This window comes from Choloepus didactylus, chromosome 3, assembly GCF_015220235.1.
Source record: "Choloepus didactylus isolate mChoDid1 chromosome 3, mChoDid1.pri, whole genome shotgun sequence".
NCBI classification, from domain to species: domain Eukaryota; kingdom Metazoa; phylum Chordata; class Mammalia; order Pilosa; family Megalonychidae; genus Choloepus; species Choloepus didactylus.
Genome location: NC_051309.1, coordinates 101,194,324 through 101,216,872, shown reverse-complemented (window position 1 = coordinate 101,216,872; position 22,549 = coordinate 101,194,324). Strand labels below are relative to the sequence as shown.

At 36.8% G+C, this 22,549-nt stretch overlaps 1 protein-coding gene across 3 annotated transcripts in view; it reads right to left on the bottom strand.

The window, feature by feature from the left end:
* GRID2 (glutamate ionotropic receptor delta type subunit 2) overlaps positions 1 to 22,549 on the bottom strand; it is a 1,659,435-nt gene that overhangs the window by 56,606 nt on the left and 1,580,280 nt on the right. The window lies entirely within an intron of this gene.

Here is a 22,549-nt window from a genome sequence, read left to right as displayed (position 1 = left end):
TATGCATGGCAATGTTTACTTACTTGATGATATTACTGGAGGCTTCAGTAACTCAGAGAAGAGGCTTGATAAAAATTGAGTGCCATTCAGTCCCGATAATTTTCAGAGGGACTGAGTGGCTGGACTCCTTATTCAGAGTTAGGTCTGCTAATGCCATATATGTGTATATATGAAATGTAGGCATTTGCAAAGCCTGTTATTTTTCTACTTTACCTCAAACCTGACACAATCAACCTCTCAAATCTCTTCCAAATTTTGATGATTTAGAAATGAAAGCAGCTCAGCTAAGTGGGGATCTGAAATATTTATAAGAGCCTCAATGGATAATTGTGGGAGTGCAGTCCACACTTTCGGATAGCCGTTTTTATTTATCAGCAAATGAACTGGAAAATCATGAGGACTCTTTACCTTGTACATGATAGTAAGCAATACTAGACACTACTCTATGTCTATTTGATTTTAGATGAGAAGAAAAATAATATCCTCTGATGAAAGGATTGCTGAGGTAAAACTCATATATAGGTCACTGCAAGTAATAACGTTCCATATACAATAAATAGGCACATTATCATAGCAACAAGAGGAATTTGAGAAAAACAGCCTCTTTGTAGAGGTCATTACTGTTGTCTGCTTACATGCCACTACGAGATTATAGCAAAAGTGGTGCGTAGTGATTTTTTTTCATAGATGCGATGGAAAAAGATGACTTGTAACTCTTATTCATTCTTCCCAAAGAGGCCTGGCCTGTGAGCACAAATCAGAGGAAATAAAAAATAAGAACTGATTTTAGAACCCTTGTGACATTAAGCACTGCGTTACATCTCAGTAGGTTTCAATGGTGGTGCATAGAGTTCTGGAGATCCCCCAGGGTCTCTCATATATAAGAATTGGTCTAAGATGCAGGAACAGGATAGGCTGGCATCCGGGTGAACATCGCAGATAGAGTATGGAAGAGACGACAGAGGATGTTACCGTTTAATGTCACTAATCATAGTCTGAGAACACTGGGAAGAGTTCTTGGGATCCTGAAAATAAATTTTTTTTTTAAACTTTTGGGTTCTATTTTCTTTTAGCTCTGGACAAAGCCTGCCTGTAGGCATGCAAGTGGGAGGTGTGGGAAACACTGTCCAAAGAGATCGTATTTAACAACATGATTGCAGGGTCTATTAAGTCCCAGCATCCTTCAGAGAATCAATGATAATTCTTTGGTTTCTCTCCCATCTTCCCCATCCCCATGCCAGTGTTATCAGTTTCACTCATGATAAATCAGAATATAGCCACCTAGAAAATTGAGGCTACAAAGGGTAAAATTCCAATATATTAAGCATTTTAGAGGGCATAAGATTAATAGATGATATGAATTCTACCCATAAAAATCTATTTGCAGGTATGAAGGTAGATGGAAGGCATACACATATAAAACAGTTAGTGACAAAAGAGAAGTCAAAGAATAACATGAGGTACAGGTAAGGGTTTAGGGAATGTGAAGGAGGAGAAATAATTTAAGGACTCTGATTTTGGGAAGAGGAGAGTGTAGCAATTGAGTGTATGAGAATTAGAGTTAGACAAATGGGTGAAATCCTGGCTTTGTTGCTTCTTGATTATGTACCAGCAAAACTACACAACTTCTCTGAGCTTCAGTCTTTTCACCCATGGAATGGAATAATAACACCGGCTTTCAAAATTGTACATTGTATGTAAAGCACTCAGCAAAACCAGGGAGCTATAATCATCTTAAAGACTAAAGTAGCTCATCCATGATGATGCAGTGGAGTCCATTTGCAATAGGTTTTCAATTCCTCTTTTCAGATCTGAACATTGGTATGACTAATGTTTAAGTCCAAGCCTACTGTGCTGCCTAAGTTCAAATGCCCAGTCTGCTATTCTAGCTAAGAAAATAACTGGAATGTTCGAGGGTGCAGTGGTGAGAGTGTGGGTGAGGAAGCAGGCAGCTGTGAAAAGCCTAGGGAAATAGGGAGGTGGTGAGGATGACACATGAAGCTTTTGCGAGGCCAAGTCAGGGATCCGAGTCTTTGTGGAGACAGCGGTCACAGCCTCAATTCCAGTGTCCTCACTTAGTATGTTCTTAACATGCTTTCACTATGCTTTCATTGACCTGGATTTAGTTTGAGGGATAGAATGCAATATGGGGTGAGGACACTTTCATTTCAATACAACTAGCTCCGTCTTTAGATCTCTTGTCAAGTTGAGACAGGATGCCACTGAAGGCCCTGTCACTGTACAGCAAATTCACAGCTGCACGGGAAGCAACATAGTTAATCACTGTCCTTCCCATGAAGGCTGCAATCAATAATACCACAGGAGCATTCCCCCCAAGAACCAGTAACTGCCTGGAACTGTGGGAGACCCATTACAACACTGAGAATTTGATGTGGAAAAATGAGAGGAATAAAAGAGTTCACTCACCAAAAAGAAAAATACACGAAAAGCAACAGCAACACAGGTTTGATTATAAAGTCTTATTCTCATCCTAGGGGAATTCATATATTCAGATGCCAGCCACAGATCGACAAAGAGTACAATGGGTGGATTAGTTGGATGCATTACTCACGGGAATCTGACTTCTAGACATTTCGTGAGATCAGATTTCAAATTTCCTACTGGGCAGAGCAAATGAGATGGTCAATTGCTGTACAAGATTCACAATACTTGATCCTGATGTCAGTAATATTAAAAAATTTACTTTTATTGATAAAACAAATACATTTTCATTCATATGAACTCTTGGGATTTGAAAAGAGTGATCCTAGCCCAGGTATAAAGTGGACTTGGTAATTCCAGAGAGAGATATTTCAGCACAATGAGCCTTCATTTTAATTCACCTATTGTTATCCCTGTAACATTCTCCATAGCAACTCTTCCAACCTTCTCCACATTTCCCAAACTTTGAACTGCTCTTTCACCTGTCTCATTCTTGACAGAGGATCTTATTTCCTACTTTACTGAGAAAATAAAGTCACTGGCTAGAAACTCCCTCTTCTCTTTTAAGTGACATCACTCTCTCTTCTTTCTAACTCTTTTAAAAAAAGTGCCCCAACTCCTGGTCACAGCTAGTTTTTATCAGAAAGCCTTTATCCCCAACTGGGTGTTACTATTCTAGAGATTCTCCCCTTGGATAAACATCAGAATTGCTTAATTTCCTTGGTAACAAATCAGGGATTCTGATTCACTAGTTTTGGGTCAACAGCTGGGTATCTATATTTTTAAACAGCATTCTCTTCAGGAGATTCTGGCAATCAAGGAAGTTTGGGGGAAATCACTGATTTATCCATCCTTAGAACTTTCCCCAGAAGTTTGCTTATAATTCCGAATGCCATTGTCATTTTGCTCCTTGACTAAAAAGGTTTGTTTTACCTCCTTCAAGGATTATTCTTATGTCAGATAATGGTGTCTTATGGATCTTTGTGTGCTTTGCAGTACTTACTGTAGTGGTTTGCACATAACATTCATTCAATCAATATGTGGAATAAGCTCAAGAAGGGAAATTACACAACACACACTCACCAGGTACAGCAGGCAGTAATGATAGCTAATAGTTTCTCAGATTAATTGAGCACCTATCTCTTCATCTGAACTATTCTGGGCATTTTACAGGGATTCACTCATGTAATTCTCAAAACCACACTATGAGGTATTACTGATATTATCTCTATTGTTATATATCAAGAAACTGAGGCACAAAGAAGTGAAATAATTTTCCTAAGTTCAGAAGATGAAAACTACAAATGACTGATGTATTTATTTTTGGTGTCTTTTGTTTTTGGCAGAGAGAGGAAGAACAAAATAATTCACACAAAAAAGCAATAAGAGTCATTAAAGAATCATTACTTAGTTCTATAGTCATACACTGAAATTGGGAGGCAGCTGTTTGAACTGACTGAAGTTTCTGAAACATACAGAGAGGATGGATGGATACATCGGGAGAGGGAATAGTCTGAACTGAAGCATGGTGGGAGAATTGTGACTTCAGTTTTCCTTGCTATTCCCTTCATCAGCTGGAGGAAGCTCAATGCCACTCCTTACCCTCCCCTATCCACCCAAATCCAAGAGTGAGAACAAAAGAAAGGATAGATGATTGACGCACCTGTTCACTAAAGCATGGAAACTAGCATGGCCATTTCCCCCACCAGTCATGAACTTCCATTTTCCTCTTGAAAAGTCACTACAACTTCACTTCTCCCTTCTTCCTAATCAATGCCTTATTTTGTAAACAATCATTTCCCTTATATAGTGCATCTTTTCTAAACTGCCTTCCAGTTCAGTCAACCTTATAAAAGCCCTTTATCATATGGGAAACTAGAACATTTTGAACAACACCAAAAAAACAAATTCAAACTAACAAAATAAAATTTGAAATTATTTTTAAAATCTCACAACACTCCCCCCAACACCTCCTTCTCTCTCTTTCACTCACACATACACATACATAAACACACAGGGCGAGGGAAAAATCCCCACTCCACCCCATTTACCTAATCTACCCAACAGAATGAAGACACATCAGGACAAGGGTGGTACTTTGATTTGAGGTCAAATATGGCTGCAGCTGAAGTAAATATATCTACCTATCTAACAGTTGCTCTGGTTTACTTAATAGTTACTTGGCAAGAATTCTGCAAATGAAATATGAAGATGCAACACGTTTATCAAGATGATCTATGTTTTCTTTGGGCCTTTACCTTAAAAAAAAAAAAAGAAGGTTATTTCAGTTTTCCTCCTTGCCTCGCCCCCTTGCCATCTCTGTCATGCTCCACATTATGCCAGAATAGCAAGAAGGAAAATGGATCATTGGCACACAATGCAGTTAAAAATAATAGAATGAAAAACCATGGGGCACTTTTAAGGAAAGGATGCATGTTGTCTTATGTACACGCGTTTGAACTTGGTTTAGATTCCTCTAATAATTGAGTGTCTTCAAGCATTTTTCTCACTGGCAGAAGTGACTCTCAACTCTGGTTCAAAGACAAGTTCCAACTAATTACAACTGGCCTCCCTAAAACTCCCCAAGGAATCATCTGAATGATGCAGAGAGGTTGCTGTTCCTAAATCCTACTCTGCCTTCAGCTCCATAGAGTCTTGTAGAATCTTTCTGGGTAAAAACATTCTATTGATGTTAGTGTCCAAGGGATAATTTACACTGAAAAAACATAAACAGATTAACATTGACCACACTTAGAATTCACGGAGATTTCATTGTGGATGCCCATTTTACTCTATGTGTATATCACTTGAAAAATTCTTAGATGATGACTTGCTCTAGATATTGACCCACATAGTATCTCTGTACAATGTCTCAACTCATAAAATAAACCTGTAGCCTTTTTGTGTGTGGAAATTTTTATTAATTTATACATCATCTTTTTTCTGATGGTAAATAATGTTTTTGGTCAAGACACTTTTTATCCTCATTTAATTTTTCTGAACAGTCATCAGTTTTTCTTGTTATTAGATATTATATATCCAAGGAAACTTACTAATCCAGAAACTAAATAACCAAGTAGTCTTTATCTTTAAGTAGATGAAAATTTCCTCTGCAATTTAAAAAATAGTAGTTGCTTCATGATGACACTGTGAAAATTGATGTCAATGTTTTCAAAGTTTTTAAAGTCAATGATTTCAAACCACAGGCAATATTTAAGGAATTGTGTATGTGATAATATCAACATTAACTTTGACTTTTAGTGTGCTATTTCTCTGAATCATTTTAAGCATTTTGCAGTAACAATCTACTTCAACACTAAATATGTGTAGCAGTTTTTGGTATATAAGTGATTAGTCTTTATGTAAATAGCAAAATTAAGTCATAGAGATTAACCACTTTTTCCAAACTGCCCACTATGGCATAAAGTTCATTTAACAAATAATTGTTCAACATTTACTACATGTCAGGCCCTAGCTGATACTGTGGAATAATGAGAAGTAATGGAGGATGATCCCTGTCTTCACTGAGCATATAGCCTAATGGGAGACATAGATATTAGTCAAATAACCTCACAAATGTAGTATTATGGCTGAACTAAGAACTACACATGAGAGATATTTATGGAGACTATAATAAAGATATTTGACTCACTTAGAAAATTCCAATGGTCAAAAGAAGATAAATGTGTTTTGGAATGGTCTTTCAACTCTTTAAGAATTAATACTTTCACAGTTATACTAAACAAAGCAGTATTTAAGAAGAAAGCTATATATATACAGAGGCAAATTTATTGCTCTTCAATTAAATTACATGTGCTTTTAAACAATTGCCTCCAACTTTCCTCCAGTGGGGTAACAGGACTTTGGAGAAATCTTTTAAAAAGGGTTATGATCAGGTATGATGGATGTCATGTCACAGTTTTGTATTGTGTTTTTGTGTGTGTGCGTGTGTGAAAAATGCTACATAAATTTGCTAGATATACTTTGAGAAGAATACATTCTTGTTTTATGTAGTATACACACATACACGCAAATAAGGCAAGAGTGAAACAACATATTCTCTCCTATCCCCAGATCTAAAGATTCACCTTAATCACTAAGCTAGGCAAATGAAATAGACCCGCTACATAACTGTAAGGGACTGAAAGAATATGCTGGCTTAAAATAACGTATTACAATATACTGTATTGCATGCATTTAAACAATGGTCACCCTAAACATAAAATTGCTGCCACTACAAAATGATTTGAGTCTTTCTTTTTTATCCAATATTCTGTATTTTCTCACAACTTGGTAGTCCTGTCGAGAACAAATTCAGGAGTGAAGACATTTCTTTAATAATTGTTCCTGAGAAAGATGGCATCCTAAATGTCAAGAATTTGTGGACAGAATTCTCTATGGGTGTTTTAGTTTGCTAATGCTGCTGGGATGCAAAACACCAGAAATGGATTGGCTTTTATAAAAGGGGGTTTATTTGGTTATACAATTACAGTCTTAAGGCCATAAAGTCTCCAAGGTAATGCATCAACAATCAGGTACCTTCACTGGAGGATGGCCAATGGCGTCTGGAAAACCTCTGTTAGCTGGGAAGGCACGTGGCTGGCATCTGCTCCAGAGTTCTGGTTTCAAAATGGCTTTCTCCCAGGATGTTCCTCCCTAGGCTTCAGGTCCTCAAAAATGTCACTCTTAGTTGTTCTTGGGGTGTTTGTCCTCTTTTAGCTTCTTTGGAGCAAAAGTCTGTTTCCAAAGGCCATCTCCAAAATGTCTCTGTAAGCTGAAGCTCCTCTCTCTGCTCTTGTGCGTTCTTCAAAGTGTTCCCCTTGGCCGTGGCAAGCTCGCTCCTTCTGTCTGAACTTTTATAGGACTCCAGTGAACTAATCAAGGCCCACACTGAATGGGCAGGACCACACCTCCATGGAAACTATCTAATTAGAGTCATCACCCACAGTTGGGTGGGTGGCATCTCCATTGAAACACTCAAAGAATTACAATCTAATCAACACTGATACATCTGCCCACACAAGATGACATCAAAGATAATAGCGTTTGGGGGGTCATAATACATTCAAACAGGCACAACAGGCCAGTACACATTGGGAGAGTTAACTATACTGTCTTTTGACTAAAATTTGACCAAGTTGCCAGAATAATCCAGGTAGGATATCATAAACAAGGCATGAAATAAAGCATTCCTATGTCACAGCTTCACATGGCTGTGACTACAATAGCTCTATTCTTTAAGAGCAGCTGTTGTATAATATTCACTTTTAAGCTATTTCCTAGTGCAGTGATTAGGCATATTGATATATAATACATATTTGTTCACTGAAAACTTAGTAATTTCCCTCTTTCTGTCACAAATAATTTTTGTCTCATGAACTTCAGGATTCTGCTTGCCTTTTTTTATTTTTCAATTTAAAAATTAGCTTTTAGAATACAGGAACCTATATTTTGCATAGAAAATTTTCCAGACCTATCACATGAAATCATCTGTTGCTCAGAGCTTTACTATCTGCAGTGACTCTATTTACCCTGAGATTTCTTTTAGAGTTAACAGAATCAGACAAGTTAAACCCCTGCTGCAAATACTAAGGTAAGTCAATGTGATCTAATAGGGGACCATTCCAGGAAGTCCGCTAATAATCAGTTTCATTTTTTTTTCCTTTGCTGGAAGAAGAGTTAACTTTGAATGCATCAATATAAACAACCACCACCAACAAAAATAATCAAAACTAAAAGAAAGCATAGCTAAAGCAATTGCAATTTCCACCCTCATTATAATTGAAAATGTATTTGTTTTCATTTTTAAACAATGCATTTAATTAACAGTCAAACTTGGCTCCATATTTAGCTTCTGAGTCATGAGAAAAGAAGCACAAACTGGCTTTTAAAAATCAAGTGCAAAAGTAAAAAGAAATCCATTTCAAAATCTTCATAAACTGTAGCTTCCACTCATGGAGTATTTGCTTTTAGGATTAAGGGGCCACCCATCACTCTTTGGTAATCGTATCTCCAAAAGAGATTCCTCATCCTCACTGACATGAACTAAATGTCATATATTTTTAAAAATGTGCATCAGCCTCTGCTGTGTAATCTACTTTGCTAAACCTAGGAAATTAGAATTTTGTGGCTGAGGGCTGTTTAGATAAGTAGGAGGCAACATTTTCCCTCTTATTAACTTCTACTCTCTTTTTCTCTAAGCCTTCTAGAATCTGCTGTGATTCAGCAAAGGAGATGTATTTCAAATTGTTTACAAGGTCAATGACAACATTTGTAAGATGACATGTAGCTGTGGAGCTGTTTCTCAGAAAATTCACACTGGATCAAGCAATTGGTCATGAAAAATGATGATGATGATGACAACAATAACACTGCAGCGTACAATTGCTATGGTGCTGGGCTATATGCTAAGTGCTTTACATACCTTATTTAATTTCATCTTCATAAAACTCTATTACTATCCCCATTGTATAGATGAAGAGACTGAGACTTGGAGAAGTTAGTATACTCAGTTCATGATGGCAGGACTTAGCCTGGTTTGTTGCTAGTGCTGGGAATTGTGCATGTTACTTAGTTGGCAGAGACACTCAGTATATATTCATAGACTATAAATGAATTAATCAGTGCTAGAGATATATACAGGGTAGATTCAGGAATGCACTGAGTGATGAGGCTGGCAAGGATAAAATCATGCATAAGAGCTCTAAAAATAACTATGAGAGTAATAATAAAGGAGGCTGATAGTCTTCTTAAACAATTTTGGACGTGACTACTCATTAGAATCACATAGGGATACTTTTGTTTAAATGGAATGCATGTATGTTTAAAAGGATAAAAAATCTGTAAACAAATTTATAAATTAAAAAGTTACAGTCCCACATTTTGCTTGCTCCCATTTTCCAAACCTATTTCCCAGATTGGTTACTATTAACAGTCCAGTGTGTCTCTTTTATACACACACACATGAACATATTTACTACAAATACTTTCCATATTTCATTAAGAAGATCATATCATAAAACCATTGTATAATATGCCGTGTTTATTTAAGAATAAAGTATATTGTGGGCATCTGTCAATGTCAGCACTTCATTCTTTGACATCTGCCTAAGTTTTCAAGGCATGAACTTTGCCATCATTTATTTAAAGAGCCCCTTTTGATGGATATCCAGGTTGTTTTTTTTTAATATTAGAAACAAAATTGCAGTAAATATTCTTGTATGTGCATTATTCTATACTTGTTCTAGTATATTGGTAGGATAAATTCCTAGAAATAAAATTACAGGTCAAAAATTAGGCATATTACACATATTAATACCGATTGCCAACTTTCTCTCTCCAAGACGGCTGTAGCAATTTGCTTGAGAAGTTGTTGTTTTCTTTTTTCTAAATACAGACTCCTGAGCTTATATCTAGGTTCACAGAAGCCAAACCTTGGTAGGTAGAGCCAGTGAATCTATTTATATATATATTTAAAAGCTTCCCAGAGGATTCTGCTAATGTCAAGTGTGGGACCTAATGATTTAGATCATTCTTTTCCTTTTAAGCAAAGTGAGGTTGAGATGGGAACTCAAACCAGCCTAAATATATAGAAGTAGTTTGAAATTATAGAGTTACAAAATTATTAACAGATATGAATAATGATTTTTATTGCTTTCAAATATATCATCTTAATTCCGATTCATAGCAATCCTTTCAGGTACGTAGAACAGTAGAGAAAAATGAACTGAAGTTCAAAAAACTTAAGACCACTCAAAACATAGTAGAACCAAGACTGGAATCCAGGCCCTTAGAATTTAAATCTTCTGCTTTTGTCTCCACTATAATATACAGTAAGGTGGGATTATCATTGAATTGTTCTATCCTATTAGAAATATATGCTTAATGACTATGTGGAATATATGGTTTTAAAATTAAGAAGAAAGTTCAAGCATCATTCTGGATTAGGATTTATGGTTCTGAAGACAAGGAAGTAACAAACTGATTGATGGAAACATTAGAAATAGGCATCTTATCTATGAACTTTATGTCCCCAAAGATCTGAGGCTGGAACTGTAGCAACTTCAGTAGAAGTTGACCTTGGATAAATTTTTCAAAAAATCTTCTTAAAAGTAAGTGGCTAGAGGAACTAGCTGTTCTGCATGGATTAGGGAGCTAAGTCTGACCAGAATGGAGAGCATAGAGAGGCCAGTTCCCAACAGCTACTTACACAGGGTTCAGCCCAGCCTATTGGAAGGTGGGGTATTTGTCATGTCACTCCGAAGGATTTCTTCTTAATCCTCAATCAAGAGTAACCTGAAACCCACCTTTCAACAAAATACCTGTCTGAACAAGCAGCAACATGGCATTTTCATTCAGGCCAATTGTATAGCATTATTGTGACTATTAAATGAAATGGTAAATATGAGAATGACATTTATTATTGGGATTTAAAATAGTTTTAGAATTTAGGAAAGCAATCAGGTCAACCAGAAGCTGAGATCCAGTCATGCAGATAGGCAGAAGAGGAGGGAACTAGTATTTGTTAAGTGCTTGAAATTTATTAGGCATTGTCTAAGGCTCCTGAAAAGGGCAAGAAAGCTAGAGCAGTCTAAGGCAGAGAAATCAGTCAGTGTGGCCAAGCTAGAATCAGAGGATTTAATGCAGCATGCAAGAGGTCAGAGTTGGAAGCAACCACTTAAGTGCTCTCTGAGGGGTGAATTTCTTGAAATAGATCTGTAACTAGGTTTGCCCTCTTAGCTGCGTTGGGTGGGAGGAGTGGCATCATCTTGTGGGCAGCGACTACCTTTCCTCCAAATTAAGTGTCCTTTAAAGTCTGTACCCTATCTCAAGTCAAGGAAGTTGAGTGACCAGATCAGAAACGATATGTCTAATGTGTTATCCATTAACACTGGGGTAATTCCAAGTTTTTCCTTCCCTTAGGACTTTTTATATCCCCTTTTCGGAGGGCCAATCTGCAACTTTCAGTATCCTGGGGCCCGTAGTTTGAGGAAGGTGGAAGCACTTCGCTCTATATGGCATGGAAAGGAAAAAAAAAAATCAAGATGTTTTCTATACAGAGATGGCCTTTCTGGACCATGAGGCCATAGCCAAAGAAGTGGCAGTGATGCAAATTGTCGAGGAAGCTTCTAGGAGGTAAACAGAGCTTAAGTATTGAGTATTTTTAATGCAAACATACAGAATGATAGTAAAAGTCTTATCTACAGAGGAAGCATCATCGGCAATGAGGAAATGGCTTGGCCTTAAATAAAACTGTGAAGTAACTGAAATTTCAGGAACCCCTTCTGAGGAGGCTGTGCCCTTCCCTCCTTCCATCAACCCCTTAAGCCAGTTTACAGCTCTTGGACTGAGCCAGGCTCAGAACCTATTGGCTCTCTCTTTGAGGAAAACATACGTGTTGTATAGCTTCAGAGCAAGTAAGTGCTTTCCCATGTGAAGCAACTACTCCATCCTTGTTACAATTGTTTTCTCAATCTTCTGTCACATTTCTCTTCCTCTCTCTGATTAAATGCTGGAGTTACTCAGACCCAGGTTCTAGCTACTCTTCTCTTCTCCAATTACTCTCCTTCTACATTATCTCATTCATCTTTATAAAGTACCATCTATATGTTGATAAATTCCAATTTATGTAACTTGTCTACATTGCTTCACTAAGCACCGACTGTCCAGTAGAGTCTCCAAATTATGTCCTCAGTTCTTACTGTATTTGATCTTCTCTAACTGTATATCTGCAAGTTATACCCTGGACATAAATGGAGTTGCTTAATATAGAACCCCAACTTCATCCCTCACCCCTTCTATTTCTTCTACCTTCACATTCTATCATTAAATCTATTAGACATAAAGCTATTAGACATCTATTAAATCTACCTGCAATATATATCTTTCAAATCTACCCACTTCTTGCATCTTCACAGCCATTCTTCTAAGCCAGGCCACTATCAATTCCAGCCTGGATTACATTAGCTTTTTATATGATCTAAATGTTCTAATATCTCTCTTTCCAATTTGGTCTGCACACAAATTCCTGAGAGCTCCTTATTAAAATTAAATTAGATCCTGTCATTTCTATGCTTAAAACCATTATATGGTTTCCCACTGCATTTGGTATAAAATTTAAAATCCTAGCACTAGAATAAGTGCTAAATAAATATTTCTATTAGGTCATGTTCACTGGTAAGTTCATTACTTATCGAGTACCTACTCTGTGCTAATCATTGTCACGTGCAATTTTAAAACCAACACAAGGAACTTCAAGAACCTCTTTGAAACAGAATTTTTAGAAATATAGTTGTATGTGACTAATAAACCTGGACTTTTTATTCCTAGCAAACATTGTCTTTCATCTTTTTTTAAAAACAATGAGCAGAAATTCTGTCTTAGCAACTAGATTACAGTAAACTGCAAATTGACTTTTCCGCTTTTCTTTCCCTGTATCCTCTTTCTCATTCTCTGCTGAATCGGCTCTCTCCATGCATACAGCATAGAATGGTAGGCATATATATGTTAGTGGATGTCGTTATGAAAAGCAAACAACACAAAAAAGAAAAGAAAACAAGAAAGAAAAACATATGGCTTCTGAACACTTAACAGAGAAAACAACAAAAAACTTTAGATTTTAGCTATTATGGTCAGATGGATCAGCCCACCCGGAACTTGTTTCTATCAAATGAGTTACTATAGAAGAAAATATTACTTTATTGACTAAGTAATGTCAACATTGCTCTGAAGAAAATGTGATCATGTTCTCTAAGGGAACCTGTCATTTAATGCCATTTATATTTCAAATTATAATTTTGAGCCAGGAACATTTCCATCATTTTTGTAAAGAACCAGAGTTATAATGATTAATGTAAGGAAAATTACATTTTACAAAGAGGCAATATTAATTTTTCTATGGAGTCCTAGATAGGAAACAAAATGACTTAAATAAATAGTTGGTGATTTTATTTTTTCTCCCAACAGAAGATTTGGCCTTTGAAAGAAAAAAAAATTATATTTGGAAAGAAAATTGTTAGTTGTATACATGTCACTTTCATTAGGCTGTTGAAAGTGTTGAAGGTAGGGCCAAAAAGAGAAGGGCAAAAATTCCATTTGAATAACTAAGGCCCAAGAAACATTAGATGAACACAGTGACTCTTTTGTGTAATCAAATGTGTACTTGGAGAAATGTTGTCCTTTCACACTGATTTAATTTGCTTAATTAGAGAACAACATTCTTTTTCCTTTGTTCTTCTTTTATTCATTTTTTCTTCATTCAGGCTTTCCCTCACACTGGGCTAACAACCCTGGATGCTTATTTTGCAACACTTGCTTTGGTCTCACGATAACAGAGAGGAATACTTACATGAATTCTGACTTTCCTGCTATTTCAAAAAGTTTTGCTTACACCTGCATATTGCAGCATCAATGTACTTGAAAGACTATACTTCAAAATAAGTCAGTGGCAGAGACTTATTTATTTATGTTTAGTGTTGCTTTTGCAGCCACACAAAGTATTTTATTAAAGGCTTAGAATTTATTCTGGTGATTTCCAATGGATGAAAGGTGCCATGTCAGGGTAAAAATTAATGGTTTGCAATGTTCTCTGTTCAATTTTTCTCTAAAGATTGCCTTAAAAAAAGATTTAGAAGAAACTTTTCTTGTAGGACATCCTGACATCTTTATTTGCTACTATTTGTGTTTTCTTACTAGCCTGATATGTTCCCACCTCTGAAGTAAATAAGATCAGGCTATAGTTTGTTGTCTGGGCTGTCAGTGACGGGATTCTCTAAGTTCGTCCCTCTGCTGAAACTTGGTGAATCAGTTCAAAAAGCAAACATCATGTTTTGTGATCTGAGGTTTAGTATTTTGTGGTGGTGATCTTTTGTGCATTTTATCATATACTACAATTTTAGATTTGGTTAAGGAAAACAAAAAGCTCACTGGTAATAATCTTGTGGTTTATAGTTCAATGTGTTCTTAGAAGATATCAAATAATTTTGCATGCTTAGAAAAATGATTTTTAAAAATGGATTACAAATCAGGAAGATGAGCATAATATCATGACTAGTTATGCTAAGGAAAAGGAGAAAGGGAGATTGAGGAATGATGGTAAGAAAGGGAAAAAGTCATTCTTGGAAAATACAGTTTCTTCCAGTTACAGAGCTGGGTACTTGCATATGTAATAACTCAACCAATCTTCCTAGGTATCCTGTGAAGGAGGACTAGTATCACACTGGTTTTATAAATAAATGCTTTGAGATAGAGTAAATTGCCCACAGTCTCCAAGCAGAAAGGAGCACTCCTGGGATACAAATCTAAGGAGGTCTTAACAATTAAAGTTCATCCATGGGATCAATGGACGTTTATGTGGAGAGAACACCTTCAGGAAGGGTTAACAAAAGTTTTGGGTGGAGAATGGGTAATTGGCCACATAAAATAAAAAATGGTTAATGATGGTTAATGAAAATAGGCTTTGCTGCTGGCTCTGTGGCCTGGATCCTCCCTACTCTTAGTTCTGCTCTCCATAGACCATTAAATTCTGAAAACTGAAAAAAGATGATTAGTTGCATTTAGTAAATGTATCTAATATCAGTGTAGATGGCACTGATAAATCCTGACAGATTTGAAAGCCTAACGCTGAGTTCTAATCTGTAGGTATTTATTGATTATGATTGAGAGTTGAAGGAAAACTGAAAAGAACTCAAGCTCTGAGTTCTGTGGGATTTGGGGCAGTGTTTTTCCATTGATATATAATTTTATCTAGATGACAAACTGGGAGATAGACACACACACAGAGAAAGATCTGAATGTCTCTTATTTCCATTTAAACAGGTACAAAATATTAGCAGGAAGTAATATCAAAGTGGAAAATGTCCTCCTTTATTTTAATAGGTAGGCCAGTCCAGACGCAGGTCCACAGGGAAAATTTTCTACAGTTAAAAACTAGTTTTGGTCTACTTTATAAAGAAGGAAAAGAGAAAATCTTTGAGAATCTGATAGTAGGACTCAGATAAGAATTTATGTTTTTACAGCACTGTGGGAATGCATGTAAGGCAGGCTGAAGGACTCATATGCTGATTGTTCTCTGGGGTTCTTTCACTGACATATGGAAGAACTTGAAAGTGTCAGTCTCAGGCAAACACAATATCAGCAGTGTGTGCATATAGCGGTATTACCTAAAAGTAATCAATTTTTCAGGGAGACGAGTACTACGAGACTTAAAACAAGCATGCTTTAGGAAAACCTCTTTGGTTGGTGGTACAGTGAGGTTACAGCCATAAAAATTCTCAAATTCGTAAGAAGTAATATGCACACAAATTTCAGTTGTAAACATGATGGAAATATGTTGTTAATGGCACTAAGCCATCGGCATCTTTTTCCACTTTAGTGCTGTACTTTCAAACAGCCTTTCACTTCTTATTATCTGTAGTTTCTCTTTTCCTTTTTGATTTTTTTTTTTTTTTGTGTGTGTGTGTGTGGTCCCACATGTGAATGACATAGCAAATGTTTGCTTGAGATGTGTTGTTTTCTCACCATCATTATGGAGAGTAAGAAAAGACTTTGTACTATAGCAGTATGAGCTGTCCTTTCCCAACGCGTTTTTGCAATGTGACCATTAGCTGCTGATGGAGTTGCCATGGTTATAAGAGGTCCAGTGTGGGAGAAATCTTCACTTATTATCAGATTTTGACAGCATTGGTCAGAATACTTGATGTAAAACAATGAAAACAACATCAAAGAGCCTCAGTCATTTTAGCCATGCAAAGAGTTGAGTTATAACATTTAAAAAATATTCAGCGATAAAGTCATGGGTGAGTGAGTGCCAAGAAAAATCTTGCTTTGAAATAAAATGTATTCCTATAAACAGCAAAGGCAGAAGATGATACTCTACTAAAGAAATGGGAGAAATGGCAGCAGGCCTAAACCTACTGAGTTAAACGTGATTAAAATATTTCACTTAATAGTTCACAGCTGTTTTGCTGCTTTCTTTTAATTTCCTTCTCATACAAACATCTGGGTGATTTCAGCTACGACTTCAAGGGTTACTGGGCTTCATGCATCTCTCTTGGTGTTTTAGTGTAAGAAACAGCCTTTGCATGAAATATACCTGAAAGTCCTGAAATATTACTCTTATATAAAAAGTGTAATAAATCCCATTGCATGGGCCTCACTGTGCTACGGATTCACATCCTCCATGGAGAGTCTGTGATATGCATGTTTGCTTTCTCCTTTGGTTGTAGTACTATAATGGGAATTTGGTGTTTTACCTCTTAAGCTGATTTCTCTGAATGGTTTAGTGTTTAGAGATGAATCATGGTTTGTTGCACATCTCAAAAAATATAAAGATATAACAAATTATTTAGAATTCATTTCTGGTTAGGGCAGGAGGAGAGAAGAGATGTGCTATACCAAATGGATTGTATGAGAACATGAGTCTATGATTTTTCTGAATCGGTTGAACAGAAGCGAAGCTTAGCTTTATAGAGAAGTGAGTGGAATGTCACTTCTCAGACTGTCACGGCTCAGGCTTTGGGAGGATAAAAGCTGGCTGCTTTATAGAAAGGGGGCTGGAGGCAGTGGAAACTGCATGGTTTTTTAGGCAGGATAAAAGATAAATGAGGGATCCTGAGGGGAAGCCTGCACATGTGGAAAGAGTTTGCAAACTGCAGGCTCTGTGGTTTTATCCATGTTGATTCTGTGTGACCTGCAGCCGCTACTAGCCAGGGTTCCTCCCAGAAGACCTTGCCCCCTGTCCTGAGCCTTTTTATCTTCTCTCAAAAATAATTTGCTGGTCAGCCTTCAAACCCACACTAATCATTTTGTTGAAATTTGAAGGCATTTGGGAGACAAACTCCTTACAAATCAGATGACAGCTGTACATTCTCATGTATCTTAATTAGCTGCAAACAGGTTCTCACTCTCACCAATATCTTCATAGATGACTTGGTACTTGCTGTCTCATCTCTATTACTTGCCATTTGCTGATTACCTGTTGCACTGGGATTTCCATTTCCTTAGTCCACTGAAATACTCTCCTGAGGTCATTAGTAACAGGCATTGAATGCAACAGATAATTTCAGTTATGACCTTATTTGCCTTTTCTTTCTTAGCCTCAGTGGTGTTCCTCCCATCTAACTCACTCTTATGGAGTTCCTATTTATGGATCACTGCATGTATGTCAAGCATATAGCTAAATTTTCATAACAACCCATGAGGTAGGCAGAGGTTAGGAAACAGATCCAGAGAGTTTTAGGAATTTACCTCGTTCATACAGTGAGTTGGAGCTAAGATTAAAAGTTAGCCTGCTTGCCTAAACCATCTGAGCTCTTAGCCACTCTCTAGGCTGCTTTCTGTGCAAATTTTCTGAATTACTTCCATGGGATCTAAATCCTTTGTTTGCTTTCAGTCTTCTGAAATTTTATTCTTCCTAGGAGATTTATTCTATGAATTTCATTGCCTCTTGTAAGCTGGTGACTCCCCAATATTTATTGCCAGCCCCAATCTCTCCTCTGAGCTCAGAAAATTCTGTCTACTAGATATATCTGCTTATATGTTCCAGAGGTAGCACATTCATTTATTGATTCATTCACTTATTCATCATTCATACAGTTAGTAAACATTTACTGAGTTCTTCCTATGTGCCAAGCTCTGTACTAGGCCCTGGAGATACAGGCATGGATAGGAACACACAGGCCCCTGCTGTCCTGGAACACACACCTACACAATTTTAGAGACAGATGTTGAACATGAACCATTTAATTATACATGCTGTGAGTGCCATGAAGCTATACACAGAGTGCTACAGAGTATATAAAAGGGGTCCCTAACCTGTCTTGGTGCTTCAGAAAATGCTTCTTTGCAGAAGTGAATTAAGAATTGTAGAAATTAGCAAGAAAGGGCAAAGGAGGAGAAAAGAGTGTTCTCGGCAGCAGAAATGGTATTTTCGAAAAAATACAGCATGGCTGGAGTACAGCGATTCAAGTACAGAAGTTCTCATTATTTGCTTTCTATACCCTAGCCTGAACAAAGAAGTTCTCAATCTTATCCCATCCTGAATCTCCAGCCCATAGATTGAAATCTACTAACAGATCTTTATACTTAGCAGATCTCTAAGCCTGTCACTTCCTACATGCTCTCTGATGTTCTTAGAGAAAATCCTACAGCATCCTGCAGTGATGAATTTTCTCTCTCCCAATGGAGAACAAGACCATGACAACTCTCTCTCCTCTTCTCTACCAAGCCATCTCTCTCTCAGCTTCTTCTTTCCTACGTCTACTTGTCTTCACTCAGGCACTCACGTGGTCTCTCTTCTGTAACTGCAGGGCTTTTCAAAAGGGAACCCAGTGTGAGCTGTAGATTGGAGAAATGACAATTTTTTTTAAAATTCTATTTTGAAGTAATTTCAAAGTTACAGGGCAGTTGTAAAAATAATACAAAATCCATACAGAAAACTCTAACATGTCCCCCCACAGATAGCCATATCCACCAATTTTGAACATTTTGCAACATTTGCAGCATTATTGTTTTTCTCTATATCTATCCATCCATCCATCCATCCATCCATGTATTATTCTTTCTTTCTCTATCTACCATCTATCATTTCTCTCTCTCTCTTTCTCTTATTTATCTATTTTCTAAACCTTTGAGAGTAGGTTATACATCGTGCTCCTTGAACACTTAGTATTTGCATGTACATTTCCTAAGAACAAGGGTATTCACTTATGTAACCACCTTAAGTACTATTAGAAATTCAACATTCATATCAAGCTTACAGTCTATATTCCAATTTCTTCATATGTCTCAATAATGTCCTTTTTGGACCTTTTCTTCTCCACTATTAGAACCAGTCCAGAATCATGTACTGCGTTTAATTGCCATTGTCTCTTAAGTCCGTATTTATTTTTTATATTATGGAAGCATATATAAAATATAAACCATCCTTTCTCAGTCACTCACAGGCATACCATTCAAAATATTGCACTACCTTTGCCACCATCCATTACCACAACTTTCCCATCACCCCAAACAGAAACCCTACACCTATTATGTGTTAAATCCCAGTTCCTTCTCCCTCCATGTTCCAGGTAACTTGTATTTTACTTTCTGTCTTTATGAATTTGCATATTTTAGCTATTTCATTTAAGTGGACTCATACAGTATCTGTTCCTTTGTATATGACTTTTTTCACTCAACATGATGTCTTCAAGGTTCATCAATGTAGCAGCATGTATCAGAATTTCATTTCTTTTTAAGGCTGAATAATATTCCACTGCATGTGTATACCACTTTTGTTTATTCTTCCATATGTTGATGATATTTGGGTTGTTTCCACCTTTTGGATATTGTGAATAATGCTGCAATGAACACTATTATGCAAGTATAAGTCCAAGTCCTTGCTTTCATTTCTTTGGGGTATATACCTAGAAGTGGGATTGCTGGGTCATATTGTAGTTACATGTTTAACTTTTTGAGGAATTGCCAAACTGTTTTCTACAGCAGCTGTACCATTTTACTTTCCCACCAAACATGTACTACTGCTCCACATCCTCGCCAGCACTTGTTATTTTTCACTTTTTAAAATAATAGCTACTTAGTGGGCATGAGGTGGTATCTCACTGTAGTTTGGATTTGCATTTGCCTAATGGTTAGTGATACTGAACATCTTTACATGTGCTTACTGGTCATTTGTATATTTTCTTTGGAGAAATATCTATTCAAGTCCTTAGCTTTTTGTTATTGAGTTGTAGAACTCTATATATTCTGGATATTAAATCCTTATCAGACAGATGGTGTGCCAGTTTTAATGTATTATGTCCCCCAAAATGCCATTACCTTTGATGCAATCTTGTGTGGGCAGATGTATTAGTGTTGATTAGACTGTAATTCTTTGAGTGTTTCCATGGAGATGCGACCCACCCAACTGTAGGTGATAACTCTGATTGGATAATTTCCATGGAGGTGTGACCCTGCCCCTTCAGGCCTTGATTACTTTACTAGGGCACTAGATAAGCTCAGAGGGAAGGAGCAAGCTTGCTACAGCCAACAGGGACACTTTGAAGAATGCACAGGAGCTGAGAGATGAACTGCAGTTTACAGAGACATTTTAGAGACAGCCTTTGAAAGCAGATTTTGCTCTGGAGAAGCTAAAAGAGGACAAACGCCCCAAGAGCAACTGAAAGTGACATTTTGGAGAGAAGCTGCAGCCTAGAGAGGACCGTCCTGGGAGAAAGCCATTTTGAAACCAGAACTTTGGAGCAGTCGCCAGCCACATGCCTTCCAAGCTAACGGAGGTTTTCCGGATGCCATTGGCCATCCTCCAGTGAAGGTACCCAATTGTTGACGACTTACCTTGGACACTTTATGGCCTTAAGACTGTAACTTTGTAACCAAATGAACCCCCTTTATAAAAGCTGATCCATTTCTGGTATTTTGTACAACGGGTAGCATTAGAAAACCAGAACAGATGGTTTCCAGTTTTTTTCTCCCCTTCTGTAGGTTGTCTTCTCATTTTCTTGATGATGTCCTTTGGTGCATGAAAGTTTTTAATTTTGATGAAGTCACAGTTACCCATTTTTTGTTATCTATCTTTTTATCTATCTTTTGTTGCCAATACTTTTGGTGCAAAGTCTAATACAAGTTCCAGAAGACATTTCCCTATATTTTCTTCTAAGAGTTTTATAGTTTTAGCTCTTATATATATAGGCCATTAATCCTTTTTTTGATTTACTTTTATATATGTTGTGTGGTACATGTCCACTTCTACTTTATTGCCTGTGGATATCCAGTTTCCCCAGAACCATTTGTTGAAGAGACTATTTTTTCCCCATTGAGTAACTTGGTTCCCTAGGCAAAAAATAAATTGTCTATAAATGTGTGGATTTATTTTTTGTGCTCTCAATTCTATTCCATTGATCTATATATCTGTCCTTGAGCCAAAACTATACTGTTTGATTACTGTGGCTTTTGAATAAGTTTTGAAATCGGGAGCTGTAATCTTCCAATTTTGTCCTTTTTTCAAAATGGTTTTGGCTATTTTAGGCTGGCCATATGAATCTGATGATTCAATTCTCCATTTCTGTGAAGAAGGTAATTGGAATTTTGATTGGGGTTATGTTAAATCTGTAAATTGCTTTGATAAGAATTGGAATCTTAACAATATTAAGTTTTCTAATCTATGAGCATGGAATACTTTCCCTTTATTTATGTCTTCTTTAATTTATTTCAGTAATCTTTGTTCTGTAAGGGAGGTTGAATGCCTAGTCTATTTTCTGACTTATTGTGGGGATGGTCCTACCATACTTCTGGAAGACAGCAATCAGCATCTGCTGGTACATTTTATCTAGCAGAATTGGTTTTAAAACCAGGTGTACCTGTCCTTTTTGACTGAAGTTTGAGAACAAAGTGAGTTTGGATGATAGCCAAATTCCTATAGGACCCATTTTGGTTCTTTTAAACGTACTATCACATTCTTCATCATTCACATTTCAACAGTAACTCCTTTTACTGCCTGCAACCTCCTTTAGCAAGGAGGCTTATCTTAGTGGAAGGAATATTTCTCCATGCTTTCTGCAAATTTGAAAGCATAAGCTTTAAAATGGTCTCTGTTTCTAAAGAGACAAGTTAACCACGTACATTGAGAAGACTGTCTGCCTTTAATCAGTTGTCAATCTTTTATTTTAGTTAATGATAGAAAAAAATAAGGAAGACTCTGTAGTCTATGATTCCTAGAAGACAGAGTTTATGCCTTATTCAACCAGGAATTCTTTGTATCTCAGTGAGTGCTTGGTGCATATAGGGCAGATAATAAATGATTGCAGAGATTAAATTGATCCACCAGTCAAACTACTGAATTCACTCAAATTGAACACATTGAGGACACTTCTCTGTTCTTTGGAGGAACAGAAATATTGATAAAAGTTATTGAAAAAAGTCTTGAATGAAATTGAATGACTTGGGCTGCACCCAGGGCTAATAATTAGCCAATATGGACTGAACAGTACCATACAGTTGTTGAAATATTTGGAATATGCATATTAGCTACAACATTTATGTATTTAATCATCCATTGACTCATTAGTTCTCAAAAACTATTGTGTCTCCTTTGTGATAATTCTGGTGATAC